Source organism: Protopterus annectens, chromosome 7.part0, assembly GCF_019279795.1.
Source record: "Protopterus annectens isolate FY-2018-M chromosome 7.part0, PAN1.0, whole genome shotgun sequence".
Taxonomy (NCBI): domain Eukaryota; kingdom Metazoa; phylum Chordata; order Ceratodontiformes; family Protopteridae; genus Protopterus; species Protopterus annectens.
The window spans coordinates 1,941,742,153-1,941,754,466 of NC_056739.1; the positions used below are offsets into that span (position 1 = coordinate 1,941,742,153).

General features: G+C 37.2%; 1 protein-coding gene across 1 annotated transcript in view; it reads left to right on the forward strand.

Annotated features, from left to right (window-relative positions):
- Positions 1-12,314, forward strand: part of SLCO3A1 (solute carrier organic anion transporter family member 3A1) — a 1,904,841-nt gene that overhangs the window by 919,430 nt on the left and 973,097 nt on the right. The window lies entirely within an intron of this gene.

The following is a 12,314-nucleotide window of genomic DNA, read 5'->3' on the forward strand; positions in this document are numbered from 1 at the left end:
TTGTCATTTTGTCATAAGGCAAGATTATATAAAGACTATGTTGATGGTGAGCATGGGGTATTTAGCTTATGTTCATCTTGGTGATAGCAGTTTAAGGTATTTTTATCAAAAAGTAGCAGCTTATTTTTTTCTCCGGGCCTGATAATGTCACAGCTTATGCTTATGAGATACAGGGTACTTTTTTCTGTGCCCTGAATGGAAATTCCGTAATCAGTTAATAAAGTTGCTGTCCATACTGCATGAAAGATTGGCTCCCTTTTGAAAGTGTGACACCTGATATTGTAAACTGGTAGAGATGAAAACTATAGTGCAAGTGTCATAAACGTCAGTGAATTGTTACAGTTTTAAAACATGACCCTTTCATTTCCCAACTTGACAGGAAGGTAGAGTTCATGCCTTGAGTTCACAGTTCCTTGGAACCACGGAGTAGGGAGAATGCTTCTAGATGCCTATATTCCTACTCTTTGCACTTTGATTTTCTCTTAGGATAGCAGTTACTGTACTCAAACTTTTAGTGGGTACCTATAAAAGATTAAACACAAATTTATTATCTCTGTCATTAATGGAATGTGCTAATGCTCTGATTCAAAAGGTTTGAAAAAGTGAGAACCTGAGTTCAGTCTGAGCAGATTTTCATAAAATGGGACTGCTCCGTTATTTTGATCCAAGAAAGAAACTGAGACGTGTCTTTAGAGGCATTAAAAACATGATTAGTTGTCATATTTCAGACTGTAAGCAGCATGTCTTCCCATTGCTGTGGGAATCTTGACATTCAGTGTACAAACCCATCTCCTAAACCAGATGCAAGATACTTTCATCATATTATTTTCTGAAGTAGGGTGATAAAAGGGTTCATGAAGATATTAAGGCACACATACTGAAAACTTCAAAGGTGATGAGCATGCATTTAATTTTAATATCGCAGCCTAATAGCATGGACAATATCTAGTACTAAACTCAGCATTTTAGTAAAGTTATTCTTTCACAGAATCTAATGAATGTCACATATCTCATTTTACACATTGACAAGAGTCATTTTAATATCCTGCTAAATGCACATTCATCCAGGTATTATATAACAAAATGTTCAGAGTATGGAAAGTGTATTGATGTCTTCATTTTGTCCGCATCATACATTTTTATTATTTTATTCAGTGGGCATCGATCTACTACTATTATTATCATTATGATTTTACTGCACTGCAAGCAGGCACTTTTTCAGTTTTTTTAAATAACTTAATCTTATAAAAGATGCAATAAACCTCCCTAGTTCCAAGCATCCATTTTCCTTGTTTATCTTTCCTTGTCCCATTTTGATATTTGGATGGATTTCAGAGACCTTGAAGTAGGACTGCACAGGGACATGTACAGGAGTCTTTTTTGTTGCTGTTTTTTTACTACAACAGATTTCAACACTAGGCCTGTCTCTTGGTACTGTTGACCCTTTTATTCCTCAGGACACTTTGCATAACATCCTGTATCATCACATGGAAAATCCACTCTTTCTGGTAGCATTAACTTTAAAACAGTGATCCTTATTGTCATTACAGTAGAAAACCAAAACTGGGTGAAAGGTGGACATCATGTGCACATGCTGGGAATTTTTTTTTTTTTTTGTACGGCATTCTTGAGCATTGTTTGTGTAAAACAAATGAAAAATGCATGCAGTGGCTGTTGTGCTGGTGCATGCAATGCATTGTTTGTGAAAAGCACATGAATAATGCATGCAGTGGCTTGGTGCCTCGGCTGACTTTCTTCATGAGGGCAGGTCAAAAGAAAGTGACAACATCACAGAAACTTAGATTAAGGACTATTGTACCTATAACCAAGGTACAGGTACGGTTACTATAAAGGCTGTCTTCCCCAATATGTTGTTCGTTGTAACACTTCCAATGACTCCACTAAAAGATGAGAACGTCCAGCAATAAACAATACCAATGGCTCCAACAAATGGAAACTTTTATTGTAACTCAAAACAAATGAAAAGACATAAAACGCAAACTGATTTAGCGCTTTCGTCTCCAACTGGAGACCTCTTCAGAATCAATAAAACTAGTTCTTATTGTTCCTTATATATTGTAGTCAATGAATTACAATTGTTTAATTGATCAATCAAGTGAATCTAAACTGAATTTATACTAATAACTGAAAAACAGGCTGGCTATATCATAGCAGAGGTGGTATTAGAAAAAAAACACATTCTTTAACATTCAACATAATGGATAACATGTAAAATTATATAAAAATCATTTTCCATTTTTCATGCTCGTTTCAAGAACACTTGCCTTGGATGATCATGTGCTTTAATATTTTATAATATTTTATTGTATGCCTCACATGTTATATTGTTTATTTATTCATTCATTATTTTTTCTTATTTTTTCACATATATGCGAAAAAGGTTTTTTTAGTGCTCGTATAAGCAAGAATAAAATGAGCATGAAAAATGGAAAATGATTTTTATATAATTTTATAACGTTATTAAAAAATATTCTACTTTTAATATTATTTTCTAAACATATACTCTCCGCTTGTAAAATAAACGAACATTGATTACAGTGTCCACATTGTTTGGTGCCTGTCCAACCCTTATTCCCAACATGGTCTCTATAGTTCGTCCTAACTTCAATCAATCTTTTGAAATTCATCCCAGTTTTATATATATAAGTAGGCCTCTCACCTAATTTCTCACAAATTCCTTCATCACTAGTGAGTATATTCCAGTTACTGTCTATGATCTTTCTAACTTCCCCCACATGTTGTCCAAATTGTAATATACATGCCCTTTGGTACCCATCACCTGATGGGTTAGATTTACCCTCATTACGAAGTATAAATTCTCTTCCCAAGCATGCTGGATATTTGTTTCCCCATTCATTAATAACATATTCAGTGACATCCTTGACCATAGGATCTGGGTAACCTCTTTGACTAAATAAGTTACCAATAAATTTCATTTCTTCAGTCATATCTTCCCTTCTAGATGTCATTCTGGCCGCCCTTATACACTGTCCTTTCAAGATACTTATTTTCTGTGTATAGGGGTGGTTACTTGAAAATTCCAAATATGCATTACATCTGGATGATTTGTTTATTTTGTAGAAAGGAAATGAGGAGAATTTGGAACGATTTACGGAATATATCAATGGAAGTACCCCTTATCTGCAATTTAAATATAATATCAGTAGGACAGGAATTAACTATCTTGATACATACATTTTCAGTGATGGAATAACTTTTCAGTCCAAGATTTTTAGGAAAGATACATTCTGTAATGCATATTTGGAATTTTGAAGTAACCACCCCTATACACAGAAAATAAGTATCTTGAAAGGGCAGTGTATAAGGGCAGCCAGAATGACATCTAGAAGGGAAGATATGATTGAAGAAATGAAATTTGTTGGTAACCTATTTAGTCAAAGAGGTACCCAGAGCTTATGGTCAAGGACGTCATTGGATATGTTATTAATGAATGGGGAAACAAATATACACCACGCCTGGGAAGAGAATTTATACTTCATAATGAGGGTAAATCTAACCCATCAGGTGATGGGTACCAAAGGGCATGTATATTACAATTTGGACAACATGTGGGGGAAGTTAGAAAGATCATAGACAGTAACTGGAATATACTCACTAGTGATGAAGGAATTTGTGAGAGATTAGGTGAGAGGCCTACTTATGTATATAAAACTTGGATGAATTTCAAAAGAATGATTGACGTTAGGACTACCTATAGAGACCATGTTGGGAATAAGGGTAGGACAGGCACCAAAAAATGTGGACACTGTAATCAATGTTCATTTATTTTACAAGCGGAGAGTATATGTTTAGAAAATAATATTAGAAGTAGAATATTTTTTAATAAAGGAAACTGTCAGACCCAACATGTAGTATATTTGGGGAAGTGTACTTCTTGTCCAAGTTTTTATGTTGGAAAAACGGACAGAAGGTTACGTAATAGAATTTATGACCACCTATATTGTATTAAGAAGAAAGACAAGAACAATGCACTGTACAGACATTTGGCTGACAGTGTAGGTTGTGATTCTTTTAGATTTGCTATTTTAGAAGTGGTCAAGAGTAATCCTGGGGGAGGGGGGATGATATTAAAGCTGTTCTGGGGGAAAAAGAGATCAAATGGCAAATCAAACTGAATGCTGCCAGCCCACCAGGTATTAATGAATACATCCCCACTAAGCCCCTTATAAGAAACTAACAATGGTATATATGTGACTATAGGGCTATGATTTTTTATTAAATAACATTTTTTATCAACATTCAATGAAATATCATTCTAGTGTATTATAATAAAATCATATACTTCTATTGAATTATTTTATATATTTTATACACTATCAACATGTACTATTATTGACTTTAGATTGATGCAAATCTTTAGTTTCAGTTTACATTGAATTTTATTATAGTTTTGAGGTAGTTTTGTTAGTAGTATTGTGAGGATTATATATATGTATTGTTTATGAATATTTTTATGTATTTATATTGTTTTTATTACTATAAAATGTGAATTCTTGGTACTACAAATATGAGAATGTAGTAAAATTTATATGCTTTTAAAAGTTAATTGATGGTATAATTGATCAGGTGGTTTGTAAGGCGGGTATTTTAAAGTATATAAGGTGAAGGAATTGTATTAACAAGTGTTCTGATGAAATCTACATTGTGTAGATGAAAGCGCTCAACAATTCTTTTGTGTTTTAATAAAGAAGAAATTTGTGGAACTTTTTGGACCGTGGTCTTGTCCTGGGAATTGTTTTTGGTTGTGATTGTGTTTCACTGTTTTGGGTTCCTGGACATTTGCTGTTTGTGATAGCCTGTACTTCAGAGAAGTAGATACCAAAAAGGAGAGGTCCCAGGATTGAACCCTGTGCTATTCCACTTGTCACTGGTTTGTGGTCAGATTTGGAGGCTGTAACTTTTACAGTGTGGGTTCTGTCAGTTATCCAGTTGGCAGCCCATCTTGTGACATAGAGATTTATACCTAGTTTAGTGAGTTTAGCTATAATTCCAGAATGGGGGATGGTGTTGAAAGCCTTGTCGAGGTCAAGATAGGCTGTGTGAACCACTTTACCCTCATCTACTGCATTGGTGACTGCCTCAAAGATGTCAATCAGGTTCAGGAGGCATGTTCTGCCTTTCACAAACCCCAACTGGGTGTGATCCAGAGTTTGAGGGTCACCAATGTCTTTGTTTATGAGTTCCATGATGATATGTTCCATGGGATTGCAGACCAGGCTAATCAGGCTAATAGGGCGATAGTTCTCAGGATCAGTGGTGGCTCCCCCTTTGTGGTGTGGGATAACTGTTGCTGTCTGCCATTCAGTGGGCACAAAGCCTGATGCGAGGCTATTATTGAACATGGTGCTTAGGTGAGGAGCCACTTTGTTCTGAAGTTCATGTAAAACGCAGCCTGGGATGTTTTCCAGTACCATGGATGCTGTGTTTTTGGCTTTAGAGAGTGCAGCTTTTACCTGCATAGATGTGATTACAGGGACTCTGCATTCTTCCTGTATAGATATGGGCCCTTTAGGGGGTGAGGTGGGGGTAAAGTTAGTACTGAACCTATCTGCTAGGATGTTGGCAATATCAGTTGGTTCTGTAATTTCCATGCCGTTGTGCTGTAACTCAGACCAGATCTGGGTGTTGCCATCGAGATTCTTGACATAGCTGTAGAATGCTTTGTGGTTGTCCTTAGAATTAGTGGTGATTTTGTTTTCATAGCTAACTTTGGAGGATCTTATAAGGGATCTCAGCTTCTTACTGAGGCTGACCAGGGAGCTTGCCCACTCATGGGATTTTACTCTCTTTTGCAACAGTTTCTTACTTCAGTTGTGCAGTTTGTTTATGGCAGGGGACCACTAGATTGGCTTCCTTGTTTTGGAGGATAGCATCTTGGTTCTGTTTGGGATAACACAATCCATGCACTCATGTAAATGCTTATAGAGTGCATTTGTGTAGGATTCAGCAGTTGTAACTGTATTGTCCATCTGCATGGGTGTCATGAAGTTCACCACTTCTGTCTTAAGAAGCAGGAAGTTGGCTTTGGAGACATTTTTTTCCATTGTTTCCTTAATGGGGGGTGGGATGTGGTTATCAAGGGGGATTAGCTTATAGTTGGATTGGACCAAGGAGGAGTTAACTTCAGCTGTTGGTAAGGACTAGGTCTAGGATATTGTTGCCCCTGGTGGGGGTGTGGGTAAGTTGATCCAGGGCATTGGAGTTTATGAATTCCAGAAAGCATTGAGTTAAGGAGTTGCTACATGAGTAGTTTTCCCATTTAATGGTGGGGTTGTTGAAGTCGCCCCTCATTAGGGTGTTTGGTTGAACCATAATATTTTCCAGTACATCAAGAAAAAAGGAGTGGGAATCCTGGGGTATGGTAAGGGATCTGTAGTAAGCTACAATTTTCAATTGCAGTTTTGCCCAGAGTTAGTTGCACTTGGATAACCTTGGATGCATTATGCTGAGCAACTAGCCTGGACATGTGGATATCCTTAATGACTATGGACACACCTTTACCTTTGGTGTTTTGGTCCAGGTTACATGGCCAAAACTTGTGGTATGAGTTATAGCCTGGTAGTGCAGTGGTGCTCTCTGGAGCCTTGAACCAGGTCTCAGTCACTCCACAGATATTGATGTTCTCCATTTTAAGGATTGCCTCGAGTGAGTGCATTTTGAGATTTAGCTTCTAGCATTGAGTAGCATTACCCTCAGTTTTTGCTTGCCTGTTCCTGTTATGGTGGTGAATTTGTCATTTGAACCTTGCCTAAAAAAGGCACTATAGGTGTAGCAAGAGCCTTATCCAGTATCTAGAATCCCAGGGGCGACAGGTGCAGGCCATCTCTGGCAAAGCATCGTGGTCTGTCGACCATGTCATCCCAAGCAGACAGATACTGGATCCCCTTAGAATGACACCAGAAGCTTAGCCAATTGTTGAAGTCAATCATTTTGCCCTTGTACTGTGGTATCATTCTGGGCGATGGCAGAATGCTATTCAGGGCTAGGGTCATACATGCCTGGGCTACAAGATTAGAGAGCTCTTCCATGTCTCTTCATGTAGTCCAGGGAGGTACATCTCAGGTCATTCACACCAACATGGAGAATGACAGAGTCATATTTGTACTTGTTGTGGAGTGACCTGAGTGCTTGGGTTATGTGGCGGATCCTGGCACCTGACAGGTAGTGGCATTAACCTTCTCCTTGTTTAGCCTGGTGAGGGGGACATCAGTGTGCCTGACTATAGCGTCACCTGTGACTAGTGTGTTGGGTATGTTGTTTTGCCTTACTGGCTGTGGTTGAGTGGCACACTGAGTCTATGAGCTATGTGTCATTTGGGTTGTGTTGGGGGTTGAGAGGCTCCATGAATGTTTTTGTGTTACTGTGTGTGGATTTTGGTGGTGTAGATTTAGTGAGACTTTGTGGTGTGGTGTGGTGCAAATGATTACCTTCTCCTCTTGACTGTCAAGTTCAGTCTTGGTTGGAGAAAGCTTTACCTCCAGTTTGGCTAGATAAGTGCATCTCTCACAGGTTGTAGTGTTGGGTGGTAGGAGGAGAAGGTTGTCTGTGTACATGAGGCAATTTCTACATCACCTCAAGATGCCAAGATTCATCAGATAGACAGGAGAGAACACTGGGAGCTGACCCTTGGACATGCCAGAATAAAAAAACTATTTTCCTGTAGATAAGTGAGGAAAGTGAGTATAAGAACTGTATTTCTCTAAGCAAGTGAGAAAAGTAAGTACAAAAACTGTTTTCCTCTAGGTAATGAGAAAGGTTGAGTGCTATAGTAATTAGTAGCTTATTTAGTGCTTACAAGTTCTGAACAAGTGCTGAGCACGAATAAGCAAATTTAAGTGCTAAAACTAAGAATCTGTATCTGCACTAGACAAGTTACAGGACAGAAACAAGTGCAAATGCAGGCGTTCAAATCAGAAACTTTTTTGGGAGTGCCCATGTATGGACTGTCCAGACTTTCTTTAGACACTTAAATGTATTTTTCATTAAGCTTATAGATTGTGTGGTCTCTGTCTTGTAGCAAAGACTGTGCACTATTTTTGCTGCCTTTCTCTCTAATTTTGCTGTAACTCTTGACAAGAAATGAGATCTCCAGAATGGATGTATCACTCTTGTGTTACAGTCAATTGGTCAGTACTGTATATGTGGCCAAAGTGGATGCAATTGCAGGAAAATCTATCTCCCTCAAGATGTAGTGACCGCAGAGCTGTTTACAGTAAATGTGTAAGTATAGAAAGGTGTGTAGGAGGGGTTGTCCCTTCCCTCAAAAAGGAATATAATATCATTGTTTTTCCACCAATAGCAATCCATCTTATTTAGTCAAACAATATTTATAATGGATATTTTTGATTTGTAGTGTCATGTGCAAACAAGTTCAGGGATTCAGAAAGAATCCTATTGTTCACTTCAAGGGCTGTAGTAAAAAGGCCCTATATCCATGATGCGATACTATTATATTCAAAGACACAATGATTTCTATGAGCAAAGACCTCATTATCAACTAATTTGCATGTCTCTGAATCGCTGTTAACTACTGGGAGTGCAAATCAGCACTTTCCTGTGATAGTTAACAGTGCCACCCGATGCATCACTCACACACACACACACACACACACACACACACACACACACACACACACACACACACACACACACACACACACACACAAGACTGCATACCCTATACCTGTCCCTGTGTTGACAGACTGTACCCTTTTTCCTGCTCTCATAAATTACGGATGCTTACAATCAGTCTTGAGCACTATGCATTAGAGCTTCACACATCATATCCTTTACTAAATGCATGGTAGTGCCAAAGCTGTTATACTAGCAACTTTTTTAAGTTTTAATATGAATACTTAAATTCATCCCCCTTTTTATTCAACCCTTAATTTTGGCTTTGTCTATTTTTCTTGCATGGAGAGGTGGAGACGTATGCTTTATATTCACTGTCACTCTCATTCATAACTCATGAACTGTTGCAAGCATTGAGTAATACCTCAGATCCTCATATTAAAAATGTCTTCACATGCTAACTTATCAGTTAGTGCAGACATTAAGACATATGTTTCCTGTAGCAAGGATGACGGGTTTAAATTCTCTTCCCCCTCCTTTTTTCTCGCCAAGTCTTATTTTTTACATTATATCTTTGTTGTGTATTGGTGGTACAGCAGACTAATATCTTATGTGACAGGTAGGAGAGTGCAGGGATAGAATCTACGTTATTGACTTTAAGACACACTACAATAGTATGTCTGGTATCTCATGGTTCCCTACTACAATTTTTTTTAATTAAGTGTCATTAAGGCACACTGTGTTGAGTATTCCTGGTGTATAGTCTTCTCCCCTGACTGGCACCCCAGCCCACCCCCGAAGCATTCACACATAGCTCTCTCCCCATTCAGTCTCACTCACAGACACACTCACTTCTTCTTCCATGCACATCCACCTAATTTCCCCCCTCACTAATCCCCCCATTGTGACCTCTCAGGCAGGTACACACTCACACATGTGACCTCTCAAACACATGCACACAAACACCAGCCTAACACTTCTTGACCACTAAATTGTCCAGCACTTACCTCTTCCACAACAGATAATCACAACCTATTGGCCAGGTTCAATACCATAAGTGGACAGCAGCAGGAGTACTGCTTTACACGGTCTCACAATTCTATGAATCAGTCAGCTGTGTAAATGGTTAATAAGCATATGCCTCTCCCCTGGATTGCCTCATTGCCATCTAGCGTCACCACTGTGACAGCCCAACATCGTGCTATAAATTTGTTGCTGTACCATGGTAAGGCATTTTCTGAATACAAAAAAGTTACAAGGTGTACACCTACTGGTAACTATTCTGAGTTCTGGCCACAGACTTCATGTAGTTGAATGGATCCATTAATAGTTGCACATAGAAAGCTAATGGCAGCCTACATAGAAAGATAATCCAGTGCACGTCAGTACTCTGCATGCATTATTTCCTTCTTGTTCTCTTCTCACATTTCTTATGATTGATATATATATATATATATATATATATATATATATATATATATATATATATATATATATATATAAAACTCCAGGCACAGTTCTTATTTATTTTGCTACTGCTTTCGCTCAACTTGTATATTTTGCATGTCATTGCTTTTAGTTACATTATTACATTTTAGCCATACATTCAAACTTCTGTCTTAAACATTTCCTCCATTTTGCTATTAGCTTATGTGTTTACACTTATAGTGACTTTGAAAAGAACTGGCTACAGTATGGTAACCACTTGTTATATCAGAGTTACATGTCCTTTCTTCTGAGGGAGTTTTCATTTACTGTGAACCCGTGTGTCCTTTGGTCTAACTAGTTGTTTACCTATGATAACTGCACTATAAATGAGTCAAAGGCAACCTAACTTGTCCATTATATTTTTATGCAGTATTCTTCCAGATTTACTGAAATCTAGGCAGAAGGTTATAAAGTTCTAGCACCTTTAGTTTCAGTATCTTAAGGTAACTTTAGAGGAACAAAATCCCCCCAACAAATAACACAGTGTAGATAAATTCATTATTAACACCAATCCACTTCTTAAATAGTGGAGAAACAGTCATATGACCCAAATATATTTAAATACACCAAGGAAAAAAAATCAAGCTCAGTGTAACTTTCATTTTTAAAGCAAAATACTCATGTAGACATAGAGAGCATAACAGATTCAGAAGGAAAAGTGTCATTAATCCTAGTACAGCACATCGGTTCTGTTTGAATAATCCAATAATTTTCTCTTTTGAGAAAAGTGATCAATTTCTTGATTCAACTTTTCTAAAAAAAGAAAAAAAATTTTTTTCACATGCTTTGAGAGAACATTTTCTGTCTGAATATCTCATAAGCATTAAAAGCTGTGCAGTAATGTTCAACAGTATAGACCGCCCACTCAGAAATCCATATGATTCATTTGGCAAATGTGCAAAGATATCTTGTTTGGAGAAGTAAAATGCAGTTTATTCTTTAAAGTATTGGTTAGATAAGTAGATGAACAATGCATGACTCATTTTCCTGCACTTATTTTTGAACTCCATAGACGTGCATTAACAAAGAATTTTATTTCAATCAAGCTCTTGTTTACAGAAATGGGGAACAACTGTCAGTGTTATTATCCACATCTGTAGTTGCATTTCTGCAGTTTTGGCAAGTACTTCTTCACTTCTTACAACATGTAATATTCAGATGGGATGGCAAATAATTAAGACAGAGTTGATAACGGTATCATCTAACCTCCAAGCTATCTTTACAGGCATAACTTTCAACCTTCTATCACAAGAATTCTGGACAAAGCCAAAAATAATTGGGAACAAAAACTCACAATCAGTGACAGTTTATAAATATTGCTTTTATAAAGTTAGAAAGTTGCTAGAATATCAGGTTTTGCATAAGAGTGCATTTTCTAAAGGATATAAAGTCTGAAACTCAAACCTCTGTCATTATTTAATGACTTCACTCTTCAATAATTTACCAGCAAACCACATATTTTATGAGAAATAAACTAAAAATATGAGGCAAAAATATGGATATTTTGTGAAATTTTGGACAGTTCAGGTACATAGCATGTTTGTTGGTTTGTTTGTTTGTCTTTGACTTTTCCCGGTAAGGGGTCGCTACAGCGGAACTCTGGTCCACTAATGATTGGCAGTAGATTTTTACGAAACGCTGAGGTGCCAGCTCGACACCCAACCTTCAACGAAGGCATACCCATTAATGCACGCATGTCTTTCGAACGCTACTCAACCGTGGGGAGGACATGCAGACTCCACACAGAAGGCACTCCCAAACCCAGCTGAGAATCGAATGGGAGAACCTCTTGCTGTGAGGTACCACTGCGGCAATCCTACAAATAGCAACATTTAATGATATAGGAATCATACTCTAAAGCCACCATGTGTGTCTCTCTCTCTCTCTATATATATATATATATATATATATACACACACACACATATATATATATATATATATATATATATATATATATATATATATATAGATAGATGCATAGATGTACATATAGTTAGATATGTAATATAAATACATGGGTGTATGTTTATGTGTGTGTGTGTGTGTGTGTGTGTGTGTGTGTGTGTGTGTGTGTGTGTGTGTAATAAATATATATATATATATATATATATATATATATATATATATATATATATATATATGTATATATACATACATAGAGAGAGAGAGAGGGAGAACTATACGATTAACATTAACATTATCAATTCTTAT